Source organism: Mauremys mutica, chromosome 1 (genome assembly GCF_020497125.1).
Source record: "Mauremys mutica isolate MM-2020 ecotype Southern chromosome 1, ASM2049712v1, whole genome shotgun sequence".
NCBI classification, from domain to species: Eukaryota; Metazoa; Chordata; order Testudines; family Geoemydidae; genus Mauremys; species Mauremys mutica.
The window spans coordinates 353,078,757-353,095,468 of NC_059072.1; the positions used below are offsets into that span (position 1 = coordinate 353,078,757).

Sequence of the window (16,712 nt, forward strand, 5' to 3'; positions counted from 1 at the left end):
CTGCTTCAATCAGAAATCTTGCTCCTTTTTAGTTCTGGGGAGGAAAGCCGTACAGACCTTGTACCTATCTGTCTGGTGCGTCTCCCTCAGACACAAGTCGTGAGGGTCGATCGTTGGCATAGGCTTGCTGCAGGTTCCACAGGGTTTTAAGCCTTGGGCTCATGGCATACGGCATACTCCAGAGCCCAAGGGAGCGGCGGTTTAGGATTGGGGAAACCCCGCTGCCAAACCTCACTATATATACTAACAATTAAGACTAACTACAACTAAACTAGGCTAAGCTAACTATATGAAAGAACGCTAAGGGAAGAACTTGCTAAGCAAGCGATCGCAATTCCACCGACCGTCACTGGCGGTCAGAAGGAACTGAGAAGGGACTGGGTCGGCTGGGTCATATATTGAGTGCCATGAAGGCGCCACTCCAGGGGGATCCATAGCCGACCCGACAGGTGCTGCTAAGGGAAAACTTTCCGGTGACTGTGCACACGGCATGCACACACCTGATTGGAAATAATATGAACAAGCACTCGAAGAATCACAGTTACTATTCATGAGAATTAAGCTCATAAATCTCCTGTGCATTTTGAAGTGCAGACCAAAGCGTTTGAGTTTAAACAAAGCCCTGTAACCATATGCCAAATTGCATCCCACACATTGCATAAGAATAATATCATGTAAAAAATCACTAGAAATGTTTATTAAATCACTGACAAAGACAAGATGGATTTTTAAATATACATGGATTTTTTGTGACAATTGATATAAAAACAATTATTAGAAAACCATTTTGTTTATTTCCTGCTTAGTAGCCTTGATCCAAAAAAATCCCAATTAACCCTGAAGCTAATGGTTGGAAACAACATTTTAAGGAACTTTCAAATCTCATTCAGGTCGAAAGTACTGCCCAAGAAAAGGCTCAAACCATCAGTCAGTAAGTTATGTTCCTTTCCCTATCTAGTGCAACAACCAAACTCTAATAACCCGCTTAAAAAAGGTATTTTTAAACTGTGCTTTCACTTTGTTAACACGTGAAATTTTTCAAGATTCTTTGAAATACAAAACAATGTCTTACGGTAACATGACCTACACAGAGCCCACTAGGCAATGGTACTCATGCAAGGTTGTAATCCTCAGCTATCCAGTCAGTCTACTCAGGAGTAAAACAACAGTCATTCTTACGCACTGGGCTGAAAACTTCAGAATGGTAAACTAATGGTAGTGTATCTTTATTTCCCAGCAATACTTTACTCCAAATTCTAGTGGGCCAAGAACTAAAATCCTTCATTAAAATTGATTTACCAAAGAAGTTTATGCCAGGACAAGGCTGAGGTAATGATCAGAGATGACTCAAAGCCAAGACCACAAAGAACAAATAATTTTAGTAAGCACATTTCACTACAACTTCATTTTGTAAAGTTTTTCATAAAACATATATTCAAAATAGAATTAAAATCTTCATTAAGGTTGCATAGTTAAACTGGAAATGCAAACATGAAGATGGCCATAGCAATGTTAATTCTGCTCTTTTGCATATACATGCTATTATTGTTTGTATTGTGATAATACCTAAAGTCTCGTCAAATCAAGGCCACGTTGTGGAAAGCACTGCACAAACACATAACAAAGAGATAGACCCTGCCCTGAAAAATTTACAACGGAAATACACAGTGTGACACAACAGTTGGGTATTACAAATGAGAGCACAAGGTAACAATGAGATAATGTTGGTCAGTAAGAAAAGCAGTGGTCTGAGCATACCCACTGCCTAATAATTCTCTCAGTTTTTTGTACATATCGTGGCAGAGGATCATTTTAAGGAGAGCTTTGAAGGAGGACAATGAGGTGGCTTTGCAGATGTTTATGGGGAGCCACTCCCATGCATGAGAAAAGATAGAAGAAAGCACAAAAGGGATTGGTCTGAAAACTGACAAATGGGGAAAAAAGGCTTGAATCACTGGCTGCACAGTGGTGGAGGTCGGCATCTTAATACAATACAACCGATGACAGGCATGACAGGGATAGGCGGCAAAGAGCCTTGGGAGTGAAGGCAAGTAGTCTGTGTTTGATGCAATAGAGAAGTAGGTACCATCAGAGGATGCAAAGAGATTATTGTTGAAGCAATGAGCCAGGAATATGATCTCTGCAATAACATTTTAAAATGGATATAAGAGGGGCAACATGGGATTTATCAAAGCTGGAGAAGAAGAATTGTAGTAGTTGAGATGTGTGAGAAGAAGGGCCTGGAAGAAAGATTTTTGCTTCTTGATAAGGTGATGTGATTCTTGTTAAATGTGGAGATAACTACACTTTTTTTTGTTACACGTATACTATAAAATATACATGATTTGGCTCTAGAAACACCATTTACTTTTGCATTTCCTGACATTTTATGATCACTGTGTGACACTTACATTGCATTTTTAACACCAACTGACCCTGGTCATCAGGAGGCAGGATTGAACCTGGGACCTTTGAAGCTTTGTGCATGAACCTCTACTGCAGGGGTTGGCAACCTTTCAGAAGTGGTGTGCCGACTCTTCATTTATTCACTCTGATTTAAGGTTTCGCGTGCCAGTAATACATTTTAACCTTTTTAGAAGGTCTCTTTCTATATACAACTAAACTATTGTTGTATGTAAAGTAAATAAGGTTTTTAAAATGTTTAAGAAGCTTCATTTAAAATTAAATTAAAATGCAGAGCCCCCCGGACCGGTGGCCGGGACTCGGGCAGTGTGAGTGCCACTGAAAATCAGCTCACATGCCGCCTTCAGCACACGTGCCATAGGTTGCCTACCCCTGCTCTACTGCATGAGCTAAGCGCCAACTGGCTCTTAGCTAAGGCTGTAGAGCAGACTCATTTTATCCCTCTCTCTTTAAGCACTCTCCGTGCCACTAGGTGGGACAGAACACCACACCCAGAAGGTGTGTGGGTTACATGTTCACTTTTTTTTTTGCATTTAATTTCCCTTTTTTTAAAAAAATTGTCTGTGCTTAATAATTTAATGTGCTTAATATATATGCAAAGTGAAGTGAATGGGGTGCAAGAGTACAGAGTAGCCACCTTTGCTGCTATTGCCAAAACCCAGGGCAAGATGAATAATGCTGGTTTGAGTGGGAAACAGAACACCTGTTTCTGCTGTTCTCTCTCTATATTGGCAGCTAATTTTTTTTTTTTAAAGTTAAAGGTCAGAATACTTAGAATGCTGCAAAAAATGCAGGAGAAGCAAGCAGGCAGAATCCTCTCTCTCTCCCCCCTCCATAAAGCCTGTAATTTTCACCTATTCCTAAGTAATGGCACATTTGGTTCCACTGCATAATCTATTGGTATCTAGAGGCCTTAAGCAGGTCAGGTCTCCCCATCATGCCAAGCACTACACAAACAAATAGCAAAAGGACAGTCCCTGCACCAGTTTACATTCTACATTATTTGCAAAGCTTTTGTTTAAAAATAAGTTGGTCTTTTTCTATTGAAAAGAAAAAGCTGTTACAATGTAAGCCATCAGAAAACTGTTTGCCAGCAAACCATGATAGAAATAAATGGGGAGTAACTCTGCTGCTAAACCATTCACCCCAAAGCCTTACTGGGATCATCTCATTGCCACTTGTAAGCATGGGCAAGTAGGTTTTTTTCCATTTTTATTTTTAAAAAACAGAAACAACATTTAAATTCTTTGTTAGTACAACAGTAAGGCTTCCCAATTAAAACCATAAAATGAGGAAATGCAAACTTTAAGGTTCTAATAGCAGTGCTAACCTCGACTGTGTTACACATACATAGCATGCTCTACTTTAAATCAGCAAATTGGAAATAAATTACAGTTTAATCTATTACACCATTTTTTGTCATAAAATGCACACCATAAAGGATGGAACTGAGTTAAACAACACTGCTATTGGACTCTTTCCTTTCGCATTTCTTGACTCTGTGACTAACTGTTCAATATTAAATGTAATACAGTTCTATATAATACAAATAAGGTTCAGGTGAGCAGTAAACACTAGCAATTTAAAAAGTCTGCTCCTGGACAAATTTATTAAGTGCCTATCCCTTTAATCTTTCAGGTTGGGGAAGGACAGGGTGGCCAGGTGCCTGGTTTTCAAAAGTCCGAAAGGGGAAAGTCCAGTCGAAAAGGAGACCGGACACCAGGAGACCAGTTACTGTGGGCAGGGGAGAAGCTGGGTCATCACCTGCACCAACTCCTACTCAGCTGAGGCCACCTCCTACTTGCGTTGGGCAGCTGCAGCTCCCAGCCTTGGCAAAGCAGGCAAGTCCCTCCTGAGCCGGGGGGGGGGGAGGTTGGGAGGGGATATGCAGCGAGTGACAGAGGAAGGAGGGAAGAGGCGTGGATGGGGCGGAGCCCCAGGGGAAGAGGTGAGGCAGGGGCAAGGCCTCGGGGGAAGAGGCGGAGCAGGGGAGGTTCCAGCACTCCTCCTGGAGTGTCTGGTTTTAAAATATTACCAATTTGGCAACACTATAATGGAAACAGGAAGAAGGATCTAATATAAGAGTCTAGTCTACAATGGTGCAATCTGAGGGTGAGGGTAAGCCATTGGTCTGATACCTCTTGTATATGAATTTCGTTGTGCTGAAGACAATCCAGATAGTAATCTGCCTAATGCTGCAGGGCACTTAGAGTCTTCACAGCATTCTACAATTCTAAAACAGCAAAACAAAAAAGAGAATTATAAGATTTCACAGCTGAAGAGCGCTCCTATCAAACAGACAGCATCAATGTTTGCAGCAAAAGGGTGGGGAAACAAGCACAGAAGTGCTCTCCATCTGCACCCCAACAAACGGAGAAACACGGAAGTTTAAAAAGTACAGCCTGTAAGGAAGGAGGAGTAGGGAGATATACCAGATGGGACTACTACCATAGCCAACAACCAGGCTGGGAGTGAGATGCCAAGGTTTAAATGGTTACAGAGATTTTTTTTGCACCTATTATTAGGCAAACAGACATTATGCATGGGTAGTATGCAATTCTTTAAGGAACTTTTATTATGTATCAAGATGACCTCAAGGTATGTCCCCCTTGAAAAATGAGGAGGTTGGTTGTTTTTGCTGCTTGTTTTTCACCTTAGATATATCGAAGTCTTGATATCAAGGGGTGTAGTGGATTCTCCATCATTTGAAGTCTTTATATCAAGTTTGTATGACTTTTGGAAATGATATGCTCTAGCTCACCAAGAAATTATGGGCTTGATGCAGGAATTACAGTTTCATTCAGTATGGCCTATGCTATTCAAAGAGATCAGACTAAATTATAAACTAGTCCTTTATGGCCTTAAAAATCTGTAACTTCTCTATATTTTGCTGCAGAAGGAGGGCAGCAAATTTAAATTGATCTTTTAAATCACCAAGTACAATCACAATTTTAATCAGCAAGCAGGAAACCTTGATTTAAATAATCTATTTGAATGTGTTTTTCATTTGTACTTTTTAAGTTCTTCCCCTAAATAAATGCTGATTTTCACTGGTTGGTAACCATTAAAACATGTTACAACTACGTATATCCTGCACACTAAATTTGGTGCTTCTTTTTGATAACCAGAAGGATACATAGCATCTATACACATTTATTTAAGCAGTTCTATAGCCTAACATATATTTAATCAGAATCTTAACTTTTAGATATATTATCTCAGAAAATGGTAAATGATGCATTTCTTATTTATCAGGTGATTAATTTTTTTTACTCATGGTTTGTATCAATTTACATTTGGATGGAAACTAGAATTCAATTGTAAATTCACAAAACCAGCATTTTAAATTTGTTTTTTATAATTAATTAAATGTGCTGGATACGCCAGAAAATAAAGTAAATGTATCAAACATGTTTTGCACTTAAAATAATCAATTTATTAAAGAAAAGTATTAACTGTAGTTCATGAACTGATCTTATTGTTTCTGGCCACCACGTCCTTTCAAGGTTTTAGAACTAGTAGATCTCATCCACTCAGGCCTCATTTTTATTCATAGATTGGACAAGGAAAACAAGCTTTCCTGCAATTGGTTTCTCAACTTTGAATGAATTAATAATTGAACTGACTAGCTGAATAAACTGAAACAAAGAAAATAGTGTCTCTGCATTTGCAGAAGAGGCTACTGCTGCCAAAGCTCGTTTAGCACTTCAACAAACTCTGGTTCCAGGCTTAGCCAGTGACTTCCATCAGTCAAATGGTTTGACTTTCTTTAAAACTTTGGCAGCAAATATACTGTTTCAATATTTAAATTAAATTATCTTAACAAGCGATGGTACATTTAGATCTTAACACAGGTTGTCATAATTTCAAATTTAATTTTTAAATAGGTATATTTTTAGAAGGAAAATATGTAAATAAAAATCAATTTAAAAATATATTTTTATCCAGCCTGCCAGAGAACCATATGGAAGTCAAGAGAACTAGAACAAGACAGCAATACCGCAACAGGCTGAAACCCGAGCTACAGCTTTCCCAGCCCTCAAATTGGGGGGGGGTGGGGGGGGTGGAGAATAGGTTGCATCTTTCATAGAAAGATTTTCTTCCAGCTGCTTGTCAGGAATTCATACTTCAACGTGTTTTAACAAAACAAATGTTCTAAACCTAACATCCTCTCCTCACTGTACTGATCACGGTTCAGTCTCTGGTGATATCATAATCTGAGTTCTACAGAGACAATCATGGAAGCAAAGAATTGGAATTTCTAAAAATAGTAACTAAAGGAAGGAAAGAAAGCTTATTAAAAATGGAGTTCTTTATGCATCAAAGAAGAGTCAACGATTTTTTTTTTTTTTACACTCTGCAGTTCACCTACCTAACCTCACCCACCTACCTTACTGAGGACTGCGTGCATGGTAAATTTGAAATCTTAAAATCAAGTTGTTTTTTAATTATCCAGGCACCAAAAGATCCATATTAAATATTTCTCAGTAAGTCTAACCACTGAGACAAAAGACGGTTACTCACCTTTGTAACTGTTGTTCTTTGAAATGTGTTGCTCATATCCATTCCAATTAGGTGTGCGCGCGCCGCGTGCTCGATCGTCGGAGAATTTTTATCCCAGCAACACCTGGTGGGTCGGCTGTGGAGCACCCTGGAGTAGCGCCTTAAATGGCGCTGGATATATACCCCAGCTGACCCAGCACCCCTCAGTTCCTTCTTGCCGGCTACTCCGACAGAGGGAAAGGAGGGTGGGTTTGGAATGGATACGAGCAACACATCTCGAAGAACAACAGTTACGAAGGTGAGTAACCATCTTTTCTTCGAGTGCTTGCTCATATTAATTGCAATTAGGTGACTAGCAAGCCTTACCTAGGCGGTGGGGTCGGAGTCAGACATCGCTGAGTGCAGAACCCCTGAACCAAATGCGGCATCGTCTCTAGACTGCTGAACTAACACGTAGTAAGCTGCAAAAGTATGTACCGATGACCAAACGGCAGCTTTACAGATCTCCTGTATTGGGACACGGGCCAGGAAAGCGGCCAATGAGACTTGAGCCCTCGTGGAATGGGCAGTGAGGCGCGGAGTCAGGACACCGGCCAAGTCATAGCAAGCACGGACACAGGCTGTGATCCATGAGGAGATGCGTTGCGAGGAGACCAGTAGGTCTTTCATCCGGTTGGCCACTGCAACGAAGAGTTGGGTCATTTTCCTGAACAGCTTAGTATGCTCGATATAGAAGGCTATAGCCCTATGAATGTCAAGGGAGTGCATACGTTGATCCTGCCATGTAGTGTGCGGCTTTGGATAAAAGACCGGGAGGAAAATGTCCTGGTTCACATGAAAAGCTGATACCACCTTGGGGAGAAAGGCAGGGTGAGGGCAAAGTTGCACCTTGTCTTTGTGGGAAACTGTATACGGTGCCTCGGACGTGAGGGCTCTGATCTCAGACATGCATCTCACTGAAGTGATGGCTACAAGGAAGGCTGTCTTCCAAGATAGTTAAGAAGTGAGCAGGTGGCCATCAGCAAGAACGGGGGTCCAGTGAGTCTGGAAAGGACCAAGTTAAGGTCCCATGCTGGAACCGGTTGTCATACTCGAGGATAGAAGCGATCTAAACCCTTCAGAAATCTAACGACCATCGGATTGGAGAAGACAGAGGAAGCATGTTCTCCTGCTTTAGGGAAAGGAGATAGTCTAGTATAAGCAGTATCGACACCTGCAAGGGGGGCATGGCGCACTGCTCGCACCAACAGGAGAATCGCTTCCATTTGGCTAGGTACATGGCTTGAGTGGAGGGCTTCCTGCTACCTAAGAGAACCTGCTGCACTGATTGTGAGCAGAGTAATTCCGACCGAGTTAGCCATGTAGCATCCCCGTTCTAAGGTGAAGCGATTGCAGGTCAGGATGACAAAGGAGCCCGTAGTCTTGTGAGATCAGGTTTGGCCACAGCGGGAGTGCGATCGGAGGCTCTACCGACAACTCCAGGAGCATGGTATACCAGTGCTACCTGGGCCATGCTGGTGTGACCAGAATCATACGTGTCCTGTCTGTGCGTAACTTGAGCAGGACCCTGTGGACTAGTGGGAATGGAGGGAAAGCATAGAACAGGTGGTCTTTCCACGGAAGTAGGAAAGCGTCTGTTAGGGAATCTGGAGAATGTTCCCAGAGAGAACAGAACACTTGGCACTTCCAATTGTTGCACGAGGCAAATAGGTCGACTTGGGGAAACCCCCACCTCAGGAAGATGGAGTGGATGACGTCTGGGCAAATCGACCACTCGTGAGGCTGGAAGGACATACTGAGGCGGTCTGCCAGCGTGTTCTGGACCCCCGGGAGAAACGATGCCACCAGATGTATCAAGTGGACTATTCAGAACTCTCACAGGCAAACGGCCTCCTGGCATAGGGGGGACGACTGGGCTCCCCCTTGCTTGTTGATGTAGAACATGGCCGTGGTGTTGTCTGTGAGTACTGCCACACAATGACCACGTAGGTTCCCACAAAATGCCTGACATGCTAGGCGTACTGCCATCAGTTCTCGAACATTGATATGCAGTTAGTTCGGACATGCTCTAAAGGCCCTGTGTTTGGAGTTTGCCAAGGTGGGCGCCCCATCCCAGAGATGATGCATCTGTGAGTAGGTACAAAGAAGGTTGCGGGGTGTGAAATGGTACCCCTTCGCACACCAACATGGGGTCCAATCACCAATGGAGGGAGGTCAAAACCTATTCCGGGACAGTGACCACCATGCTCAGGCTCTCTCGACCTGGTCAATATACTGTTGATAACCAGGCCAGAAGCGGGCGAAGCCGAAGTTTGGCATGCCTGGTTACGTAAGTGCACAAAGCCATGTGCCCCAGAAGGCTGAAGCACATCTTTACCGTGGAAATCGGGAAGTTTTGAAGGCTGCGGATGATGTTCGCCATTGACTGAAAGCATGCGTCCAGTAGGAGGGCTCGGGTGAGTCTGGAGTCTAAGACTGCTCTGATAAACTCTATTCGTTGGGTTGGTTCCAGAGTCGACTTTTCGTTGTTGAGCAGGAGGCCCAGCTGGCGGAACGTGCTTAGGGTGAGTCGAACATGGGATTGTACTTGGTCCCTGGTGTGCCCCCAAATGAGCCAGTCGTCTAGATACGAAAACACTTGGCTCCATTGTCGATGAAGGTAGGCCTCCACGACAGCCATAAATTTGGTGAATACTCTGGGAGCCGTGGACAGGCCGAGGGGAAGGACAGCAAATTGGCAGTGTTCGTGATTGACCACAAAGCGAAGGAAGCATCTGTGCGCTGGGTAAATCGCTATGTGGAAGTACGCATCCTTCATGTCAAGGGCAGCATACCACTCTCCAGGATCCAGGGAAGGAATAATGGGTCCCTAGTGAAACTATGCAGAACTTCAACTTTACCATGAATTTGTTGAGTCCAAGCAGATCGAGGATGGGTCGAAGCCCACCCTTTGCCTTGTGGATTAGGAAGTAGTGGGAGTAAAAGCCCCTCCCCTTAGCTCCCTTGGAACCTCCTCAATCGCTCCCATGGACAGGAGCGTTTGGACCTCCTGTATAAGGAGTTGCTCATGAGAGGGGTCCCTGAAGAGGGACGGGGAGGGAGGATGGAAGGGAGGGGAGAAAGAAAACTGGAGATAATATCCCCTTTCCACCGTGCGAAGAACCCAGTATTGGTCTGAAGTTCTACGGGACCATGCCTGGCGGAAATGGGAGAGACGATCTCAAAATGGGGTGGGGGGAAGGATCCTGGATGGTGGCTGGTATGCCATCCTCGGGTGCACCTTCAAAAGTTTTGCCTGGGTCCCGCTGATGGTTTGGGGGGCCTTGGTTCTGACCAGGTTTCGTGGCCGGTGGATCTCTTTCTACCACCTCATCCGCATCTTCTATAGAAGTCCTACCTTGGACGAGGGCGGGGGGAGAACCGTTGAGGCTGTGGCCTAAAGGGCTTGCGCTGGGTAACTGGGGTGTGCATTACCAGGGAGCGCATGATAGCCCTGGAATCTTTCAGGCTCTGTAGTCTAGAGTCCGTTTTATCTGAAAACAGGCCCTGCCCATCAAAAGGCAGGTCCTGCAGGGTTTGTTGTAGCTCTGGCGGTAAGCCAGATACCTGCAGCCAGGAGATGCATCGCATGGCTATGCCCGATGCCAGGGTCCTAGCCGCAGAGTCTGCCACATCTAAAGAGGCCTGTAAGAAGTCCTAGCCACCTTTTTTCCCCTCTTCCACTAAGGCCCCAAACTCATCCCTGGACTCCTGCAGAATTAACTCCTTAAATTTCCCCAGGGAGTTCCACGAGTTATGGTCATAACTCAGGAGCGCTTGTTGGTTTGTGATGCTGAGCTGAAGGCCCCCCGCTGAGTAAATCTTGTGCCCAAACAAATTGAGACGCCTGGCATCTTTTGATTTGGGCGCTGGAGCTTGTTGACCATGCCGTTCCCTTGCGTTCACTGAGGTTACCAGTGAACACGACTGAGGATGAGTGTAAAGATACTCATACTCCTTGGAGGGGACAAAGTATTTCCCCTCCACTCCTCTGGCCGTCAGTGGGATAGAGGCAGGAGTCTGCCAGATTGTCTTGGCGTTGGTCTGGATGGTGCGGACGTTGGGCAATGCTACTCGGGACGGGGCTTCCACTGAAAGGATGTCCACCACTGGGTCCTCCAGCTCCACTACCTCCTCCGCTTTTAGGTCCATATTATGTGCCACCCTACGTAAAAGGTCTTGGTGGACACAAAGGTCTATCGGGGGAGGACTCGAGGTTGTTGTCCCCGCCACTGCCTCATCTGGAGAAGATGAGGAAGATGTCACAGGGGCCAGGGGATCCTGTGGCAGATCGTATTGTGAGGGGTCCTGTTGTCCAGGATCCTCTACACTGGGGTCTGGGGCCTGCGCTGGGGTAGGTGCAGACGCTTCCATACCCCCCGGAGGAGGACAACTTATTCTGGCTTCCGGTACCCAGGGTTCTGAATGGGCTGAACGGGAGGCCCCTGATGGAACCCCTTGGGCTTGATGATAAGCCCACGGGGTCTAGAAGGACCATTGTGTGCAGGCTCCTGATTAGGGTCTTGGCCTTCATCTTGCCATTGACCCATATTACCCTCGCCCTGGCTTGGAGTGGAGTAGGTTGATTGCGAGGCGCCCTCGGACTGTGATGACCGTGAGGAGGAACGCGAGGGCCAAGGTGGTGCAGAGCATGTCTGTGTCAACTCTGTGGGTCGCGGTGCTGAACGGTACCGGGTCGCTGGAGAGCAGTGCTGGCGAGGCGCTGGGGAGCAGTACTGGGATCGAGATTGGCATTCATGACCGTACCGGTACCGGGATCCAGATCTGGATTACGATGACAACCGCCTGTGGGAGCGGTGCTGGGATCGGCTCCAGGAAGGAGATCAGCGCTCTGACCGGTGCCAGGAGCGACGTTGTGAGTCCTAACAGTACCGCGGCCCAGAGCCATGCCGTGAGACGGACCGGTGCCACGAGTACGGACCGGTGCTTATACTCTCGGTCGCTCTGGTGCCAGATGCGACTCCGAGATTGGCAAAGGCGATACCAGTGCCTGTTACTGAGAGGTAGTCACCTCCGGCTTACGCTGTCTCTTCGGGCCTGGTGATAGGGAACGGCGCCGAGTCACTTGTACTGGACGCGGTGCTGGAGAGGTCCAGTGCCGCGGGCCTCTATCCGAGTCTCCCCGCGGTGCAGTACCTGAAGCCGCTGCCGGGGCACTGCGCACCGATGCGCTCGGTGCCGGAACTTGGTGTGCTGATGTGGGATCCGGGCTAAGAGCCGCCTCCATAAGGAGATGCTTGAGCCTAAAGTCCCGGTCCTTTTTGGTTCAAGGTCTGAATGCCTTATAGATCCTACACTTGTCAGCCTGGTGTGATTCCACGAGACACTTCAAACGAGTTGTGGGGGTCTCCCATTGACATAGGCTTTGAACAGGCTGAATACGGTTTAAAACCCAGAGCCTTGGGCATGAGCACAGCAGACAGGGGGGAAAGGGGAGGACCCCTTCCAACCCGCTAAGTTTAATCACAAACCTAACACTATAACTAAAACAACTACTGCACTATACTAACTATAAAACTATAACAACTGGAACAACTATCTAAAACTATCTAAAACCGGGAAGCAAAAGCTAGGGAGAGTGGAGGACAGCTATGCCGTGCTCCACAGTTCCAACGACCGTCACAGGTGGTAAGAAGGAACTGAGGAGGCGCTGGGTCGGCTGGAGTATATGTCCAGTGCCATTAAGGCACCACTCCAGGGGGCTCCACAGCCAACCCACCAGGTGTTGCTAGGGTAAAAATTATCTGACGATCGTGCACGTGGCATGCGCACACCTAACTGGAATCGATATGAGCAAGCACTCGAAGAAGAACTTTATCTTAAAAAAAAAAGTCACCTTTAGGATAAAACAAGGCATGATGGAACGTAGCTAAAGTAAAATTTCTGAGAACTGCTTTAGAGCAGCAAGGCCATCTCAACTTTAACTACAGCATTGCTGACTAAGGCCGCTAGTCTGTCACAGAGGTCACCTCTGGGCCAGCAGTAGTTTGGGAGTGTGGGAGGGGGCTCAGGACTGGGGCAGGGGGTTGGGAGTATGTGGGGGGTGCTTACCTGGGGCAGGGGGCACCCCTGCAGCTCCTAGGCAGTGGGGGGGGGCTCCGCACCATGCGCTGCCAGCACCCACAGGCCCTGCCCCTTCACCTCCCATTGGCTGTGGTTCCTGGCCAATGGGAGCTGCGGCAGATGGCACCTGTGGCAGGAGCAGCGGAGGAGCTCCTGCCCTGACCCCTGCCTCTGCTGCCTAGGAGCTGTAGTGATGTGGAGCCGGATAGGAAGTCCCTGCTAGCCCCGCCAGCCCTCCCCCCCCCCAGTACCAGCAGGGGTCCCAGGCCGTGCACCGCAGCCCAGCCCCTCCTCCCCCAGCACCAGCAAGGATCCCGTGTCACCACCCCCAGCACCCACGGCGCCCCCTGACTACCCCCGAGCACCTGCAGTCCCCTGCCCAAGCTTTAGTTACGGTGGGTATTTTTACTAAAAGTCATGGACAGGTCACGGGCCGTGAATTTTTGTTTACAGGCTGTGACCTGTCCATGACTTTTACTAAAAATATCCATGACTAAAATGTAGCCTTACTGAGGACTCATTCAGCCTCCCAGACAGAAGGTGCTTCAATAGCAGCAAGAAGAAAGGGAGTTAAATATGAAACAAACGGGAAGATCAGAATGAAGATATAAATCTTAGCTTTTAGTAAAGTGCCTGGAGTCACCTCTCACAAACGATATACACACACCATTTGTCCTACACCTTTGGAAGAAAGTCAAACACCAGCACTTTTAGGCTGGTCTACACTTAAAATTTAGGTTCACATACTACAGTAGAGCACTCAGCAATGTGAAAAATCCACACCACTGAGCACCACAGCCCTGCTGACCTAACCTCCAGTGTTATGCCCCGAGCTAACCTCTAGCTACCATCCACTCAGGGAAGCGGTGTTCCTACAATGATGGAAAAACTCCTTCTGTCCATGCAGGCTGTGTCTACACACTAAGGTTATGCCGGCATTGCTACAGTGCCACAGCTAGGCCGCTACAGTCCCCATAACATACACATGGTGTTACTGTAACTCAAATATTCTAACAGTCTTAACATTGCTATGTTGAGAGAGTGCATCACACAAACAGTTCTGTAACAGGTCAGCCTACTGAAAGTGCACAGGGAAGGCAGATAAAACTAGGAACTACTGTATTTTGCTTTATAATAAGCATACCTGTTCCCTGTATTACATTTGCAGCTCAGAGTCCTCTACTTCAAAGTCATTAGGAACCCTCTAATACAAGCAAACAAAATGATTAGGGGTCTGGAGCATATGACTTATGAGGAGAGGCTGAGGGAACTGGGATTGTTTAGTCTGCAGAAGAGAAGAATGAGGGGGGATTTGATTGCTGCTTTCAACTACCTGAAAGAGGGTTCCAAAGAGAATGGATCTAGACTGTTCTCAGTGGTACCTGATGACAGAACAAGTAGTAATGGTCTCAAGTTGCAGAGGAGGAGGTTTAGGTTCGATATTAGGAAAAACTTTTTCACTAGGAGAGTGGTGAAGCACTGGAATGGGTTACCTAGGGAGGTGGTGGAATCTCCTTCCTTAGAGGTTTTTAAGGTCAGGCTTGACAAAGCCCTGGCTGGGATGATTTAGTTGGGGACTGGTCCTGCTTTGAGCAGGGGGTTGGACTAGATGACCTCCTGAGGTCCCTTCCAACCCTGAGAGTCTATGATTATATGATATAATGATAATCTTCGGGAGACATATAAAGTTATAAGTGACTTCCATCAGAAACAATGGACATGGTAAATTGCATCACATCATGCTTTGCAGTATCACAGCATTACTCCCTCTTCAAGCACATCTTGTACTCAGAGTAGTCTTACCACTTCAAGAACTATAAAAAATAACAGGCTTGTTTTAATTTCATTGCATGAATACATACAGTCATTTATCAAGATGACTTATGCTGCAGTTTCAGTTCCTTGAACTTCAGAGACAATTAGACAACTATATAATTATTTTTGGGGGGTGGTGGAGAAGAGGCATAGCAGAAAAAAGTTTGGGTGCAAGGAAGGGAAAGAACAGAACATCCAGCATGCAGTTCTTTCTCCATCCGCTACAAGACTAGTTGGTTGAAAAGCACTGGAAGCACTGGGTGAAGATTCAGCTTTCCAAAAGAGTTGCATTAATTATGGTGCCAAGTGACCCCTTTCCATTCAGCTGTCTTTCTGGTTCTATGTCCACAAAGGACGTTTCTCTGCAACTGCTACTTAATTCAACAAATAAAGCCCAAGAGCAAAACTTACTTAACTCTGAGTTTGAAAACATTTCTTGTATCTTTATTCTTTTGTGCCTTACAAAGTCAGCAGCCTTGCTTAATGAATCTCTCACTAAAGCTCCTCCTCGCTTCTACTAACCATATAGCTGGGTTCCATATACTTACAGGGGATGGCAAGAGGATTTTCAAACTTTTCCCACCTGCCTCAATTTACCAACTGGATGGGAGGAATGCCTATCATTGGTTCTGCTTGGCAGTTATCCCTTCCATGGAAACAAACCCCCTTTGATAGGGCCTGAAGAGTTTCCGCCAACTGTTGTTATTGATATGACATTAGTGCAGGGGTAAGCAACCTATGGCACGTGTGCCAAAGGCGGCATGCAAGCTAATTTTCAGTGGCACTCTCACTGCCTGGGTCCTGGCCACCGGTCTGGGGGGCTCTGCATTTTAATTTAATTTTAAATGAAGCTTCTTAAACATTTTAAAAACTTTATTTACTTTACATACAACAATAGTTTAGTTATATATTATAGACTTATAGAAAGAGATCTTCTAAAAACGTTAAAATGTATTACTGGCACGTGAAACCTTAAATTAGGGTGAATAAATAAAGACTCGGCACAGCACTTCTGAAAGGTTGCCGACCCCTGCATTAGTGTCTACGACCTATAGATTATTAGAAGATTCACTGTTCTACTCATCTCCTAGCTTCCTGGCTGCTTCTTAGGAGGTCAAGGCAGAAGGTCAGGGGCACACAGCTACTGTAACCTCCTCCTGCAGCCCTGTTTTTTGGGGTCCTTCCTTTGTCGTAACTCTAATACCTGCTCTTATCTAGTTCTCAGCCTATTTTTAAAACTCTGCAGTAAAGGTAACTAACAAATTCTTCACCATACTCATTTGCTTGTATGTTCTGCCCACATGCTCACTCTTTTTCTGTTTGAATCTTTAGACAGTAAGCCCATCAAAATCAGGGTTAGTATTCTCTTTGTACGGAGCCCTTCACAATGGGGCCCAAGTCCTGACTGGGGCATTTGGGCACTACCACAATATATTTATTACTACTAATAATAATGATTTTCAATTTTAGAGAAAAAGGGAAAGAACACATAAATTAAGGCTTCCCGGAATTATCAATCTGGCTAATATAAATAAATAACAGAGCAGTAAGGAAAAGAGGTGAATAGGGCGAGATTTACAGCTATCTCAATAAGGGGTACAATCTGTGACCAACACCAGCAAAAGCCCCTAGCGTGGAAACAGTATATACCATCAAAACTGCACTTTTGCTGCTATAGCTTATTTTGTTTGGGGGAATGTAGGTGGCTGGAATTTGCTATTCCAGCAATAACTCAATTTTGCTGATGTAACCTGTGTTCAGAATTGCCAGCACTACGGGGTTGCCATACTGTAATGTCCCATGTGGACATTGCTACGGCACACTAAGTCCCAGAATGTAGTTTGACT

At 45.6% G+C, this 16,712-nt stretch overlaps 1 protein-coding gene across 9 annotated transcripts in view; it reads right to left on the minus strand.

Annotated features, from left to right (window-relative positions):
* The window catches only part of FAM168A (family with sequence similarity 168 member A), a 346,961-nt gene that overhangs the window by 264,007 nt on the left and 66,242 nt on the right, over positions 1-16,712 (minus strand). For 2 of the 9 annotated variants that reach the window (XM_045021950.1, XM_045021980.1), the window contains exon 2: positions 4,563-4,657. The exons of the other annotated variants lie outside the window; for them this stretch is intronic. The gene's annotated coding sequence lies outside the window, so the exon portion shown is untranslated. The remainder of the gene's footprint in view (positions 1-4,562; positions 4,658-16,712) is intronic. 9 annotated transcript variants of the gene reach the window in all.